The sequence below is a fragment of the Oryctolagus cuniculus genome, chromosome 19 (genome assembly GCF_964237555.1).
Source record: "Oryctolagus cuniculus chromosome 19, mOryCun1.1, whole genome shotgun sequence".
In the NCBI taxonomy this organism is placed as follows: Eukaryota; Metazoa; Chordata; class Mammalia; order Lagomorpha; family Leporidae; genus Oryctolagus; species Oryctolagus cuniculus.
In genome coordinates this window covers 12519664-12536584 of record NC_091450.1, presented here as the reverse complement: position 1 = coordinate 12536584, position 16921 = coordinate 12519664, and the positions used below count along the sequence as shown (strand labels likewise).

The window sequence follows — 16921 nt, the reverse complement described above, 5'->3', positions numbered from 1 at the left end:
GATGTTTTCGACTATCTGACCCTCAAGCGCACATGACCCTGACCTTCACGTGATCCCCAGGTGCATGGCCCTCACACAGTAAAATGCTCTGTCCTTGAATAGGATGTTAACATATTGCTGTGGGGTGCTGGGTAACTGGCATGTCCAAACCTCAGTCTCCTCATTTTTAGAAGGAAAAAAATTACTGTTTCTCATCACATAGGATGCTGGGCAAATTAAAGAAGATAATGCATAGAAAACACTTAGCTCTGCACCTGACACGATGTAAGTAGTTAATGACTCTAGGCTCCCATCATTATGGCTTTGATTTTTTTTTTTTTTTTGACAGGCAGAGTGGACAGTGAGAGAGAGAGACAGAGAGAAAGGTCTTCCTTTTTCCATTGGTTCACCCTCCAATGGCCGCCGCGGCCGGCGCACCACGCTGATCCGAAGCCAGAAGCCAGGTGCTCCTCCTGGTCTCCCATGGGGTACAGGGCCCAAGCACTTGGGCCATCCTCCACTGTACTCCCAGACCACAGCAGAGAGCTGGACTGGAAGAGGAGCAACCAGGACAGAACCGGTGCCCCAACTGGGACTAGAACCCAGTGTGCTGGCGCCGCAGGTGGAGGATTAGCCTATTGAGCCGTGGCGCCGGCCTATGGCTTTGATTTTTCAACAATAATTTCACCAGTCTGGAGTAGAAAGAAACTATGCATTCTCTACTTGTCCCAAAGCAGGTGAGCAGCATTTTTACATTCCTACAAACACAAAAGCATCATCATTATCGGCAGGTCCCGCCTTCGCTGTCCATCAAAAACCTCCTAAATCCTTCGTACGCATGGATTGTTCTTCCACCAACCCACTCACAGCCAGCAGGTGTGTCATGAGTGTTTCTAACCTAAGGGTTTGTCCTGGAGCTTATACCATCCAGAGCTCCTCTGGTCAGCCTTCCATTTTGAAACATGAGTCCAGCCACCACGAGACAGAAGCCCTCAGTGTACACTTGGGGATCTTTCTCCCCACCCAGCAGATCCAACCAGCATAGCTTGTGGTCTTTCAAGCACTTACTAGGGTTTCTCAAAGTGCAGGGGAGAAATCATTTTGCCCATTTCACAAATGAAAATGCTCTTTCATTTGGTGTGATTTGAAAACCTGCAAAAGGAAAATCAGACAGTTAGTGGTGGCATCTAGACAAACATTTAGGTTTCCTGAACGCTGCGATGTTTCCCTCTTGACACATTGCACACCTGTGCACAGAATCATCCGACACAAAGTCATGGTGGTGAGTATGTGAATGACTTACAAATGGCTGGAAATCTCTGACCGTATGCCAAAACCTAATGAAAAGTGTTCCTGGATTTTTCTGGAATATCTACATAGCAAGACCAGAAAAATCAGTACAACACAGCTTCATTTATTGAGCAGTCACATTTCTTGATCTCCCATAAGCACCCAGGAATCTCTGGACCCTCCAGTCAACTTTGCTTAAAGAAATGCACATTACACACACACACACACACACACACACCTGCCAAAAGAGAGAAAGGAAGAAAACATATGAGGCCCAAAATATCTGAGATTGACCCAAGAGCAAGGCTGATACCATGTTGTCAGGAGCACGAGCTTTGGAAGGCATGCTGGCTCTTCTACTGCCCAGGGGTGTCATCCTGGGCTGGTCACTCCTTTTCTGAGACTTTGCATTCACCTCTGTAGAGGAGAAATACTACTAAGGCATGGGGCTGTTGAGAGAGAATTCTATGATATGAAATATATCAGTCACTTGAGTTCCCAGGAAACAGAGCCCAGGATGGGATTCTGGGCTTGAGGGAGCGCTCAGGAGGACGGGAGTGAGAGGAGTGGGACGGAAGGGAAGAAGAGGGGTAAATGAGAATGTGCTCTCAACCCAAGACTGCCTGCAACCTGAGCCCATGGGAAGTTCAGGCTCACAGACTGAACCACAGGAACTGGTCTCAAATTGAGATGAGGGGGCCAGCTTAGGTCAGTCAGTTATTGGCTGCTGGCTGCTCCCTGGGGCAAAGGAGGTCGCTCCTGTCGAGGAGAGACTACTGCTATTCAGCTGGAAGAGGGGGCCACTCTTCAGCTAGGGGCCAGCTGGGAGCTGTTGTCAGCTAACAGTCATGGCAGCTGGAAGGTGGATGTACAATCAACAATGGGGTTCTTGGTGGGGCATCCACTGTGACATAGACTCTGGAAATCATAACTGTCCATCTGATGGTAGTTATCGGTATTTTATTTTTTAAAAAAATCTATTTATTTAATTGAAAGAGTTACAGAGAGAGGCAGAGACACACACACACACACACAGAGAGAGAGGTCTTCCATCTGCTGGTTCACTCCCTAAATGGCCGCAACAGCCAGAGCTGCGCTGATCCAAAGCCAGGAGCCAGGAGCCAGGAGCCAGGAGCCAGAAGCTTCTTAACAAGTCTCACATGCAGGTGCAGGGGCCCAAGGACCTGGGCCATCTTCTGCTGTTTTCCCAGGCCATAAGCAGAGAGCTGGATAGGAAGTGGAGCAGCTGGGACTCAAACCGGTGCCCATATGGGGTGCCAGCCCATTATTAGTATTTTAAAGCAGCCTCCCAATTCTCAGGCTAAGCCATCTTCACATCCTAAAACAAAAACCATCACGTATCTTAAGCATCTGTTTTTGGCCCCAAGACCTGACGCCGTAGCGACCCACTCTAAAGCAGTAACATCACGACGGAAGAAGATTTCCTCCTCTGATGTGGAAACCAGATGCCCAGAATTGCCCAACATCAGAGACCTCGGAGAACCCTTAGCAGGATGTTTTGACATTCGTAGTTCAGGCTTCAGACAACTGCTTCCCAGCGGAGACATGAACTCTGCGAGGAAAAAGGCAATGTTTAGGAAGTCAAATGACAGGCCAGATCAATTTGAAAAGCTTAACGTGTAGAGCTCGGGATGTGGAGTGATTATGCCGAAATGACAGTTTTTCACAGCAAATTTTCCTTGCCCTCTGCAGCCACATGAAACAGGGGTGTTTTTCCAGAGTCGCCAGGAAAACAGTTCTGTGCCAGCGGCACCTGTCACATGTCTGGCCCAAACCTCAGCCAACCAAACAGCTGCTAACCCAGGACTAGCTGAGAGAAAGGACACGCCTAGCTCGGTGCCTCACACTGTCTTACCATCATTCATCCAGCGTCATCCATGAGCTGACTTCTGTATTCAAGTTCCCAGTTAGGACCCCTCCCCTGAACCCCAACTTCAACCATCCAACCTAACCTGACACCTCCACTTGATGTCTAGCAGGCAGCTCAAAGTTGACATGACCAAAAAGAATCCCCCGTGTGCCCCTCTCCTGTCCCCCATACTCATATAGGAAGAGCTTGATTTTCTCGGTCACCACAGTGGGAACCAGCATCCTCATATCCCTCGTTCTCTCGCGTGGCCTGCCCGAAAATTCTGACTGTTCTACCCTTAAAACTAATCCACGATCTGACCACATCTGGATGTCACTCAACTTAACATCAATGTCACTCAGCTGAATCCCTGCAGCAGGCTTCCCTCGGGCAACTCTGCTCCTGGGAGTATGTTCCCGAGGCAACTGCAGAGATGGTTGTCATCTGGAAGTCAGATCAAGTCACTCCCTTGCCCCAAATCCCCCAGGGACCAAGTAACAATTGGATTCCTCCCTGTCGCGTGGCACCTGCAGATCTGGCCAGCTGAGTGCTTCTCTGGTGTCACCTGCCACCACTCTCTCTCTCTTTCTCTTTCTGTGCCAACAGACAGACTGAGTCCCTGGCACCTCTTAGGCCATGCCAGACGTGTCCTAACCTCAGAGCTTCCGTTCTTGCTGCTCCCTCCACCAGAAATACTGTTCCTCACACAGCAGCATGGTAGCTCCCTCAGGTCTTTCCCCAAGTGTTTCCTGCGCTTGAGTGTCTTTGCTGTCCTGCCTGCAGCTGGTCCTGCATTTGCAGCTGTTTGATTGGCCCAGTATTCCCAAGGTCTTTCTCCACCAAGCATTCTTTGATCACCTTATGCAAACAAACCTTATTTTTTCTGCTTTACTTATACTATAGACTTAGCATTTTCTGAAATATTTCTCTTTTTTAATAAATATTTGTTTATTTATTTGAAAGAGTTACACAGAGATAGAAAGAGAGGCAGAGAGAGAGGTCTTCCATTCACTGGTTCACTCTCCAATTGGCCACAATGGCCGGAGCTGCACTGATCCGAATCCAGTAGCCAGGAGCTTCTTCCAGGTCTCCCATGTGGGTTCAGGGGCCCAAGGAATTGGGCCATCTTCTAGCGCTTTCCCAGGCCATAGCAGAGAGCTGGATCGGAAGTGGAGCAGCGGGGATTCAAACAGGCACCCACATGGGATGCTGGCACTGCAGGCAGTGGCTTTACCCACTACGCCACAGCGCTGGCCCCATCTATTTACCCATTTATTGTGTCTGTTGTCTGCCGTACCCCCGCCACACCCAAGATTGCCCAAGGTTCAATCTATTTTCACCCATTGCTCTTTTCCCAGGACCAACAGCAGTGTCTGAAACAGAGTCTACACTTAATGGCTGTCTCCCAAACAAATGGATGCATGAATTCCCTGAAATATTCCTTTGTAAATAAATTCCCTTCCTCACATAAGTAAATTTCATTTTTAAGGGAAATGTATATTTGAATTGTAAAGGACCCCGTATCCACAGTCACAGGGAGAAGCTCCTCCAGAGATGAGATGTGATGAAAGGAAAATGCTGCTATGAAATCTAGCTAGGGAATGCTGCCAGCCCACTTCTCTCAGCCCGCGGCATAATCTCCCTGCTCTAAAAAGGGAAATCAGCCAGCACTTAAAGACACACGGGTAGCACCAAACAGACACTTTTCAACTAATCAAAAGAGTCAATAAAGAATTGAAAGATAAATTGCCTGCTAACTCCAGGACTCAATGTTAACCGTGCTCGATCTGCACATCACCTCAATGGCTTCTCCACCACCCATAAATATTGAGCATCCCACACTCCTGCGAGCGAAGAAATAGAAACAAACGACGTCCAATTTTCTGAGCACCAGTTCCTCCCACAATTTCCCCCTGATCTGTCTAGGGTAACTGTATTTTCTCAATTGCACAGGTCAGAAACAGCATCAGCATCTCCCTCACTCTTTCACATTACTCATATCCAGTCTGTCAGCAAATTCCGTTTACTCCACCATCAAAATACACCCACAAGCTGGCCACATCTTACCACGTGCAATATCCCTTTGCTAAGTTAACTGGTGGGGAGGCACTGAGAGTCGTTGTGCGTGGGTTCTGCCCTGAAGAAACTCACAGTGTGGTTGGGATATAAAGTGTGCACACACATAATGGTTGGTAAAAAGGAAGGTGTAGAGTGTGAGCCATGAGACCTGCCATGTGATGAGTGTTCAGTTTACACACCGATAATGCACCTGTTACTCACGCGAAGAAACGCCTCCTATCGTCCTGAAACCAGGGGCTTGGACTGGTCCAACCAAACAGGAAAGGAAGTGACAAGCTGTGAACTAGGAGTTGAGGCTTCTAGACACGTTGCACATACAGGCTGTCCCCTCTGAGATGGTCCAGACTGTTGGGCAGGAAGCACACGTCTCAGTCTGCCATGGCCCTCCCAGCCTGACAGTGGAAAGGGAACATGTGGCGCAGAGCTGCCCTCACCAACCTGCAGAGGTACAGGCAAGAAAATAATGCTCCCTCCTCTGCGTATGTCCCTGAGTTCCCGGGCTATTCCCTCTGCAGCATTACTGTGGGGAGAGCTGATGAAGACAGCACCTGACAGGAAGAAGAGGTGACTTTGACTGGCATTCCTTCAGGGACAGCTCCTGAGCAGAGGGAGCACTGCAGGTGGATTTCCAGGTCACACACACACACACACACACACACACACACACATCATGCTTCAAGCAGTCTCACTGGATTGCAAATCAGCAGGGTCTGGGAAGAAGAAATCCCACACAGGGTATGCCAGGGATGTGAAGAGTCCCCTGAGAACTGCTTATGACCTCGTGGCTCATGGAGTGAAGCAGGAAGAAGAAGGCAGACTGATGAGGGCTTCTTTCTAAGTATGTGGCTGTTGGGTGATTTGTGTATTTGTGGGATTCTAGCAGCACATACTCTTCTTCTTCTGCCTGCTACCTCTAGGTGTGAATGTGCCTCAGGGTTCTGGTCTCAGCCTTGCCCCTTCTCATACCTCCCATTCTTCCTGGGAAACCTGCGAGTGCCCCAGCAGTGCCATGCTGAGCATCTTCGGATTTATGGAATGAGTCAGAGTCTGTCCTAACTTGGGTATCCTCAGCACAGAGCCTGAGACAAAGACTCCATTACCAGGAGTGTGAGCGGCTCATCCAAGAAAGCAGGGCTGAGGGACTGGGGTGACGAGGAAGACAGGTGGGTAAAAAGTGTACATGAATGAGCCCTGGGGCTCTGTCCCCGGGGTACCCTGCAGAACCATGTAGAATGGAATTGTGCCACCAAGCAACGGAGAGACCAAGGCATTGATCCACTAGTTCCAGTCTCCCTAGTTGAGGGTCTCCCCCAGGATTTTTGTTTTTCATTTGATTTGAAAGGCTGAGAGACGGACAGATAGAAATCTTCCATCTGCTGAGTCACTCCCCAAGTGCTCACGACAGCCAAGACTGGGCCAAACCAAAGTTAGGAGCCTGGAACTCCATCCGGGTCTCCCATGTGGGTGGCAGAGGCATCGTTTTCTGCTGCCCAGGGTGCACGTTAGCAGAAAACAGAGAAGGAGCCAGGACTTAAACCCAAGCACTTCCTTTACAGGATGCAACATCTCAAGCAACAACTTAACCACTGTACCAAACGCTGCCGCCACCCAACCCCAAGGATGTTGACTCCACTTTCTGGCTGCACCTGCACTGAGCTGAGCTTCCTCAACTAATACAGCAAAGAATGAAAGACAGACATCACAGCATGTGCTTGATGCAGGACACCCGCCAAGGGCAAGGAACTGTCCACCTCCAAGTGCTGAAATCAAATGTGCCAAGGGACACAGCTCAGTACAGCCGGGGGGGGGGGGGGGGGCAGTGTCTGCTCCAAAAGGGGAAGGAGGGGAAACCTTTCCAGCATAGCTCTTTCCTCTGGGTGACCAACTATGCAACATACTCCTCTGCCTCAACATGTTCCAAACTATGTCATCATCCCCTCCCACTGCACCCAAATCTGCCGTTTCCCTTGAATTTGATACATGGAACAGCCCACCGTCCACTCCATGTTTGATGCTCCAAAGATAACATCCATTTCTCCCACTCTCTCACCTATCCAGCCAAAACAAGGATTCTGAGTCCAGGCAAGGTTTCTCCCTGGCCACCCCACTCCCATCATCCTCCCTTAGCTTTGTGGAGGTCACTCTCTGAAATACACTTGCCCCGCTAATGGCTCACATGTCTGCTGCCTGCCCCCACCCTTAGAACGACCTTCTCCTCCTGGTTCACTCCTCTCTCTCCAGCACTACCCAGTAGGTGCCCAACAGGTGTCTGTTGCATGAACAAGTAGCTCACAGAGAGAGGGTCCCACAAAGCTCCAGGGGTGGTCTCCAAGGCAGAAGCTAGTCAGCAACTTCTGAGTTCACAGCCACACTGTCTGTCCTTTTCTAAGGGCCGTCCCCTGAGATAAAAGCATGCATGATGCATGGGGTGTGAAGCAGCACCCTGGACAGAGAGGAAGCCCACAGGGAAGAGAGACAAACAGGGAGCAGAGCACCCCAGCTGGACACGTCTTCCATGATCACTGGGGCTCAATGCACCGTCTGGATTTTGTCTTCAGCATGAAGCAAACTTGCAGGGAAGTGACTGAGCCATCAGCAATCCCAGCTCTGCCCTGGTTCTCCCCCCCACACACACACACACACCATCCTCTCTAGAGTTACCAGCCGTACCACTGGCTCCTCAAGGACATCCACCATCAGTACCGCCCCGGGGGGACATTTCTCTTGCTGGTGCAACCAGAACTTGCTCCCTGAGAGAAGAACATAAAGATTAACTAGGTGAGGAAATTTTCCCCCTGGCTCTAAAGCTTGGGACATTTGTCTGATCCAGCACATATTCTCCAGGAGACAGGCTAAATTAAAATACTAATGGACTGCTGTATTTAAAATATATTTGCCGATGATTAACAGCTCGGGAGGTGATGTATGTTTCAATAATGTCTTATTACAACGTGGGGAAACCACAATAAATATTCCTGGGGTAATTAGCGGGCATTTATTTAACGTTTGGCAGTGTTTGCCAGCACACCCACCAGGGTGCTGTCAGTAACAGCCGGGGTCCTCCTGCATGCAAGGAGGGACCCTGCCCCCCAGGAGAGGGTCCTTCTTCAGAGGTCTTTGGTTTGGGCCACAGCGTTGCCGAGTGTGTGTTAGGAGATTCCTTGCTGGCAGTAGAAACAGGAAAGTTCACGAGAAGTTGGACTTGCAGCTTCTCTTGATGTTTCAAGAAGTCTGGCAACCTCAGTGTCCTCCCAGATCCTGAGTGGCCTCCCCAGGCTGTCGTGGCCATCAGCAGCACCACTTCAAGTGTTTCCAGAGCAGCCTGGGCCCCCCTAGATATTCAGGGATGCAGCCCCTCACACTGTTGCACTGGTCACCCCCAAGGACTTCGTCCAAAGGTTGCACAAACACCCAAGCAGCAATGCTAACAAAAGGTGGGAGCAGGGGGCAGCTTCGGAGCCCAGGGGACCATTTCTTGGACCTTTGAAATGTGGACAAGCAGGATCGAGCTTCCCGAGTCTTAACCCACTGCCCAGCCATGCCCGGAGCCCCTCTTCCATTGACCCTACCCCATCAAGAATCGCAGGGAGCACTGGTTGGTGCACAGTGAACACTCAGGGCCAGCAACTCTGATTTTATGTCTCTATTTGTCTGGGGCAGCTGTGATGAGCACAGTGTGTATCCTACATCATACAGTCACACACTGACACACACGTACTCACAATCACACTCACAACCACATACAATTTGCACATACACACTCACATACAATCACATAATCACACACACTCACACATACACACAATCACACACACATACTGACACACACATACACACACTCACATAGACACACATACACACAGATTCTCACATACTCACACACACAGACTCACAATCACACACTCATATTCTCACACACACTTAATCATACACATATACACACAGCTTCTCACCCATGCACACAATCACACATGCATTCACACACTCATACATAGATTCTCACACCCATGCACACAAACAAGCATACATTCACTCCCCCACACACAGATTCTCACACTCATACTCACACACTTACACACACATTCACACTCATTCTCACAATCACACACATAATCATACACACAGATTCTCACACACTCACATACATTCACACACACACAATCACACACATTCACACAATCACACACATACACACAGATTCTCACATAGCCTCACTCACATACACTCACACAATCACACACACTCTGACACTCACACACGCTCACACAGATTCTCACACACTCCCACATACACTCACAACCACATACACTGACACACATTCACACACTCATACACACAGATTCTCACACTCACACACAAATACACTCACAGAATCACACACACATACTCACACTCAGTCACACATTCACACACTCATACACACAGATGCTCACACTCTCACATTCATATACACACATAGCCTCTCACACTCACACACACAACAGACTGTGCAGGGCAGCAATGTGCTCAGCTGACATGAGGATCTCCGTGTCTCTTTTTTTTTTTTTTTGACAGACAGACAGGCAGAGTGGACAGTGAGAGAGAGAGACAGAGAGAAAGGTCTTCCTTTGCCGTTGGTTCACCCTCCAATGGCCGCCGCGGCCGGCGCGCTGCGGCCAGCGCACCGCGCTGGTCCAATGGCAGGAGCCAGGAGCCAGGTGCTTTTCCTAGTCTCCCATGGGGTGCAGGGCCCAAGCACTTGGGCCATCCTCCACTGCACTCCCTGGCCACAGCAGAGAGCTGGCCTGGAAGAGGGGCAACCAGGACAGAATCCGGCGCCCTGACCGGGACTAGAACCCGGTGTGCCAGCGCCACTAGGCGGAGGATTAGCCTAGTGAGCCGCGGCGCCGGCTTGTGTCTCTTTTCTACCTAAGGGTGCCCACATGCCCCAGTTCTGACTGATTGGTTCTAGGTAGAAGTCCCTGGAGAGACCATTCCTTCCCCAAGAACTAGGCAAAGCAGTCCCAGGGAAAGAGCCCTTGGCCTAAGGCAAATGAGCTCTGTGCAACTTCCCAGCCAGGCCCCAAGTCCCTCACATGACACCTTTGCTCCTTTTACACAGGCACGTTGAGAACCTAGGGGAGTACAGAGATGCAGAGTGGAAAGAAACTGGGTGCCCAGAGGACTGCGTGGAGCCCAGGCCCTGACCTGTGATGCGAGCAAGAAGTCCTTCTTCTTCCTTAAAGCCAGTTGGGGTATGTGTGTGATTAGCCTACCAGTCCCTCCCCCTCCCCCTCCCCCCCCCTCTTGATTAGCCTACCAGTCCCTCCCCTCCCCCTCCCTCTCCCTCTCCTTCTTGTGCTGATCCCCACAAGGGCAAGGCATCTCCATCTGTCCCTGGAAGGGGGTTCACCCAAGGAGCCACCAGAAGAGGAGATGAAGCTCCTCACCCTGGGGTCAGCACAGTCCTGACCTCATCCCCAACCCAAAGTCCCCCTTGGGCCCTCGCCCAACCCTGCTTTGCCGTCTGATCTTTGACCCCCTTCTTCCTGAAGTGGAAGCCAGAGTCTCCATCGAATGTCACTCAAGAGCAGTGGTGCCAGCTGCTGCTGTGGACTCTGCGAGCAGCTGGAGCCCAGCTCACAATCTGGAGTTCTCCCTCTCGCAACAGCTGGGTTTTCTCAATCTCTTCACTCCCAGAGAAATAAATGTGCTCTCTGGGCCAGCACTGTGGCGTGGGGGGTAAATTTAGCTGCCGCCTGCAGTGCCAGCATCCCATATGGGCACCGATTCAAGTCCCGGCTGCTCCACTTCCAATCCAGCTCTCTGCTACGGCCTGGGAAAGCAGTAGAAGATGGCCCAAATCCTTGGGCCCCTGCACCCATGTGGAAGACCCGGAAGAAGCTCCCGGCTCCTGGCTTTGGATCGGCACAGCTTCAGCCATTGCTGCCTCTGGGTAAGTGACTGCAATGACTTCTCACTGGTATCTACTCAGATTCCATCTCCAGGAAAAGGCCTCTAATTTGTGGCATCGTCTTTCTCCCTCAGACCAGACCCTGGTTCTTTTCCCCAATGCCTTGTTGCCCTCCTTACCTGCTTGCAGCTCCCACCCAGTCTACACCGATCCTAGGCCCTCACCACCCCAGCACAGAACAAAGCCCACTCACCATGGGGGAAAGAATTCATCAATTAACCCAGTTCCCCTAAAACCTGTCTCCAGGGCACCCTGACAAATCAGGCCCTGGAAGAAACACATTTCCTTGTTGTGTCTGATGATCACGACTTTGGAGAGTTCTCATCAGAACTGTGGTTGACAAACCACCCTTGTAGAGCCTGAACTTGGAAAGTAGCTCAAGCAGCAAAGCACAAAAGGAATCTACACTGCCTTTGAGACCTCAGGGGAAGCCCCTTTCCTCTGTCCCTGCAGATGGCTTCTTAGGGCTAAGAATCTCCTAGCAAGTGGATGTGTTGAGGAGCCTTGGACCTGTGGCTGATTTTGTAGCACAGCGAGTTAAGCAGCCACCTGCAGTGCCAGCATCCCATGTGAGCGCCAGTGCAAGTCCTGGCTGCTCCACTTCCAATCCAGCTCTCTGTTAATGCACCTGAGAAAGAAGCAGAAGATGGCCCAAGTACTTGGACCCCTACAACCCATGTGGGAGACTCGGATGGAGTTCCAGGCTCTTGGTTTTGACCTGGCCCTGCCATAGCCCATGTCCATGACCTCTGCAAGGGTCAATGGGAAATTCCAAAGAAGATAGTATTTTTTTTTTTGCCTCCAGAAGCAATAAATGCTCTCAAGCAAGAAGTTTGAGGCCCAAGCAGAGAAGGAGTGCATGTGGGCATCAGGGGTCCGCAGGCCGCTGCTCGTGTGAGAGAAAGCAGGGACACGTAGCTCCAGGAGCAGTAGACGCTAATTTCCAAACGGAGGAACTCGGACATTTTTTTCTGGGGGTTTTCAGGAGGCTTTGATGTGTCACCACCACCCTCTTGCCCTGATCAAGGAACTCTCCCTCCAATGTTTCTGTTGTCCAACCAATGTGATCCCCAAGTCCTATGAGGAGCCTGCTCCTCGTTATCTCCCCTGTCTTGCAGCTCTGATCACAACTGCAGAGGAGTTAGAAGGGGCCAGGGAAAGCCAGAGACCCCAGCCTCTCCCTTGGTCGGGCCCGGTCTCTGCTCTGTGAGTCCCTGTCCCCTGCCCCTCCTTCCTGAAGTGTGGGAGAACACAGGCTCTGGGGCCAGGTGGATGAATCCCAGCTCAGTGATCTCCTGGCCAGGCAACACAGCAGTTCAAGTATGTACACCAAGCACCCCGGCACAGGGGACTCAGGAAGCATCAGTTTCCACCGCCTGTTCCGCAGGTGTTCTCCTGAATCCCTGGGTCTCACCTGGGTCCCTGTGTCCATCTCACTCTCTGCACCCCTGTCCCTGTCCATTGCTGCTCTCTGCCCTGAACTGCACCCTGTCCGTCTCTGGATCAGTCTTTTATTTCCATGTTGCTTCCTAAACATTCTGCATTTCTTTTCCTCTCACAACTCCAGTTTTCTTTCTTTCTGGTATCATCTTGGCCCCTAAAAACTGGTCTCTCTGACCGGCACCATGGCTCACTAGGCTAATCCTCTGCCTTGCGGCGCCGGCACACCGGGTTCTAGTCCCTGTCGGGGTGCCAGATTCTGTCCCGGTTGCCCCTCTTCCAGGCCAGCTCTCTGCTATGGCCCGGGAGTGCAGTGGAGGATAGCCCAAGTGCTTGGGCCCTGCACCCCATGGGAGACCAGGAGAAGCACCTGGCTCCTGCCATCGGATCAGCGCGGGTGCGCCGGCCGCAGCACGCCGGCTGCGGCGGCCATTGGAAGCTGAACCAACGGCAAAAGGAAGACCTTTCTCTCTGTCTCTCTCTCTCACTGTCCACTCTGCCTGTCAAAAATTAAAAAAATAAAAAAACTGGTCTCTCTCCCTCCCTCTCCTGCTCTCTCTCTCAAATCCTTTGCTCTCTCAAATCTCTCTCTGTGTGTGTGTGGCTCCCAACTGTATGGCCTCCATCAAGTCCATCCCCATCTCTGCTTCTCTTTGAATGCCACTGTTCCTCTCCATTCCTGCCCCCTCCACCCATCCTCTGTCCCTCCCTCATCCCTCAAAATCCCACCTCTAAGGGAATGAGGGGGAGGCAGCCACAAAATGAGAAGCCAGAGCAGCCAAGGAGATGGCGGTGTTTGATTTCTCTGCATAGAGGCAGTAAATCCCGCCTGACGCTCACCCTAGGAAGATACGTGCCTCACTGTGCTTAGTGGCCGGGGAGAGGGAGCAACAGGGCACTGGGCAGACAGGGGATCCTAACTCAGGCCTGGGGCTGGAGCAGAGAGGATGCAGGCCTAGGGGCCTCCCTAGATGCATTCACACCAGAACCACCTGTCTCTCTTTCTCAGCACTTTTGTGTTTATCTCAGCCCACCTACCAATAAACAGCATCCATGGAGCCTGTGGGGACGCGAAGGCATGTCCTGGGCACATGCGGACCCCCAGAAGACCCCAGTTGTTCATTAAACTTCCAACCATGGTCTGGGTTTCCTTGTCTGCTTCTGGGCCTGCCAGTGGTCTCAAGAACTCACCGGGACTCCTATTGACATATGACACCTGCTCTGTGATTCCCCACCCTGTCCTAGCTTTCAGAGATTCCTTGCTCTTCTAGGCCCTTTAGCAGGCTCTGTATCTCCGCAGGGACCCTTCTTCTCCACAAAACAGCCAGCAACCCCTTCTCACCATTCCTTGATCCCTTGTCCTCAGAAAGAACAGTTGTCTTGAGTGGGACTAGGATTTGCCCATGGCTGGCAGTTGACTTAAAGTACCTGCAGTCTCCCAGCTCTGCACAGGACACAGCAGACACCTGATGAAGCAAGATCCACTCTCCATCCTGAAGGGGCTCCTAGTCTACCCAGAGAGAGAAGAATTCCATCATCACATGCAAAACTGGAGGTCAACCACAGGTCAGACGCGGCCAATGCACACACTGAATTCAACCTGCACGGTGGCTTTAAATGTTTTTCATTCACTGACAACTTTTAAAAAATTGGGAAATTCCTTATTACAGTTTGATTTTCTGGGTTCTGTTTCAACTTTGCCACAGCCAACACAAGAATTCTCTCATCCTATGAAGGAGGAAAGAAGAATAAGGAGCAAACTCCAGATGACCTATAAAACGGCACAGTCGAATGCATCAGAGAGCTGAGGGGGCCTGGTGAGCAAGAAGCTTGAAGTCTGAGGCGGGAGATTCAGGACAGCAGTCGGGACAGGAAGTCCAGATAGGACATCAGGGTGCCCTGCTCAGGTCAAGCAGAAGGGGCAGCCATGCCATCGTCCCACCGGGAAAGACTCAGGTATGATGTCAAGAGCAGTTAAAGATCAATGCAGGCTTGCTGACCCCCAAGACTCGAGATGGAGATGCAAGGGGAGTTCAGCCCCACTGAGAGACTGTTTCCCACCTCCATGGACCTCCCAGGATGGACAGACAGTGAGAGGAAAACCAGAAAGAGCAGCCGACGGAGGTGTGGACTCAGGGAAGGGACCTGCCACGCCTATGAGCAAGCATTTGAGCTTGCCCTACATACTTCCTGCCATCCCTACTCAGATCCTCTTCTCCAGAGTCTTAGGGAGAGAGAACAGAAAACTCAAGCCGTCTGGGCTCAGGGGAGGACTCACTGCAGCTGGGGAGGGTGGAAAAAAGAAAACCTTCTACCTGCTCTGCCTACGAGGGGTGAGCAAGGGGCAGTGCACCATCAGAATGGGGCCACAAGGAACTCGTGACAAACGCCTCCACCCCCAGCATGCTCCTCAAGGCCTGAGAGTCCCAGGCACCTGCACCCACACACAAGGCACGGTGGCTCCCCAACCTGCAATCTTCCCCTCGACCACTCTGACCGCCCTGGTCACAGGGACACCCACTAACTGCAGCAGCCAACCCTAAGACATTGGGACGCGGGTCCTGTTCATGTCACCATTGGATCAGAGGCAAGCATTGCATTCAGAGCCAAAGGGCTGGGACCAACCCGATCAGCCTGGTCCACAGCTCCTGCCCTTACCCACCACCACGTTCAGATCCATCACAAGTAAGGTTTTGTTGTGTTTGGTGTTTGGTTTCGGCAACTGGCTCTGGCCACATGTGGCAGGGAATAGACACCTAACAGGAACCTAGGGCTTCCCACAACCCACAGTAAGAAAAACCCTATTTGCGGCCAACGCCATGGCTCACTAGGCTAATCTTCTGCCTTGCGGCGCCGGCACACCGGGTTCTAGTCCCGGTCAGGGCACTGGATTCTGTCCCGGTTGCCCCTCTTCCAGGCCAGCTCTCTGCTGTGGCCAGGGAGTACAGTGGAGGATGGCCCAAGTACTTGGGCGCTGCACCCCATGGGAAACCAGGAGAAGCACCTGGCTCCTGGCTTCGGATCAGCGCGGTGCGCCGGCCACAGCGGCCATTGGAGGGTGAACCAATGGCAAAGGAAGATCTTTCTCTCTGTCTCTCTCTCTCTCACTGTCCACTCTGCCTGTCAAAAAAAAAAAAAGAAAGAAAGAAAGAAAGAAAGAAAAGAAAAACCCTACTTGCTTCCGACCTTTGCAAGTGTGGAATACCAGCCAAAGCTTCCAGATGCTTCAGAACTCCAGGACTCGGGGAAGAGCTCTGATCAGAAGAATGGGCCATCAGTCATGTAGCACCATCTAGCTTGGGACAAACGAGTGGCAGTCTGTCCCAGACCAGGAGACCAGGGTCCAGGTGGATATTTCAGGGGCTGCGTTACCCCATTACCCCTTCTGCCGAATTCTTGCTTCTTTCTTACGATCTCTCCCTGAGTGAACAAACACTGTTTTTAAATTTGAGATGGAGAGAGAGAGGAAAAAAAAAAGATAGGCAAAAGGAGAGAACTCCCATCTGCCGATTCACTCCTCAAATGCCAGCAGTGGTCCCTGGCTGAGGCCAAAGCAAGGAGCCAGGAATTCTATCCAGGTCTCCCACATGAGTAGCAGGAACCTAATCACTGGAGTCATCACCACGGCTTTCCAGGGTCTGCATTAGCAGGAAGCTGGCGTCGGGAGCAAGAGCTGAGAATTGGATCCAGGCACTCCAATGAGAGATGTATCTTCTAGGCCAAATGCCCACCATGGACAAATATCTGCTAGTGGCTAAGTCAACAGACATGTTAGCCAAGCAGGTAGTAGGTGCTCAAGAAACACTAACTGGGAATTTTTTTTTTTTTACTCTTGGAAAACCTAGTGAATAAATGAATGAAGAAACAAATGGTCAGCATATGTAACCCTTAGTCTGCCTTTTCTCTTCCATAAACTTGAACTAGAACTATTGCCTCTAGCATGGCCCTCTGGCCTTGGCATGACTAGTGATCTCATTTACGGATTCTAATAAGACAAAGAGATGCATACAATTTGGTAGAAATGAGTGACAGCTTAGCAACACGGCTACCACAAGAACAATATCAGCCAGAAGAGTGCTTTGGTCAGGACCACAAATTCAGGTACCAGAGGCTTGAGTATGAATCCCAGCCAAACGCAAGGTACTGAAATTCTCCGATCTTCCATTCCCTCATTTGCAAAATGGAGAGAGTCAAGGGCACCAGCCTCCCGAGTGGCCATGTGTATCAGGTGAATTTCTATTAAAGATGAGTTAAAGGCTTAGGACTGAGCCTGGCAAGAAAAATTCTGCAGAAGTGGCTTCCACTGCCAT

At 51.1% G+C, this 16921-nt stretch overlaps 1 long non-coding RNA gene across 13 annotated transcripts in view; it reads right to left on the bottom strand.

The window, feature by feature from the left end:
* The window catches only part of LOC138846924 (uncharacterized), a 137671-nt gene that overhangs the window by 68191 nt on the left and 52559 nt on the right, over positions 1-16921 (bottom strand). For 10 of the 13 annotated variants that reach the window (XR_011384434.1, XR_011384432.1, XR_011384430.1 and 7 more), the window contains exon 3: positions 1048-2842. This is a non-coding gene — a long non-coding RNA (uncharacterized lncRNA). Of the gene's footprint in view, positions 1-1047; positions 2843-14039; positions 14122-16921 lie in introns of all 13 variants that reach the window. The other 3 variants (XR_011384439.1, XR_011384438.1, XR_011384436.1) reach the window with 3 other exon arrangements.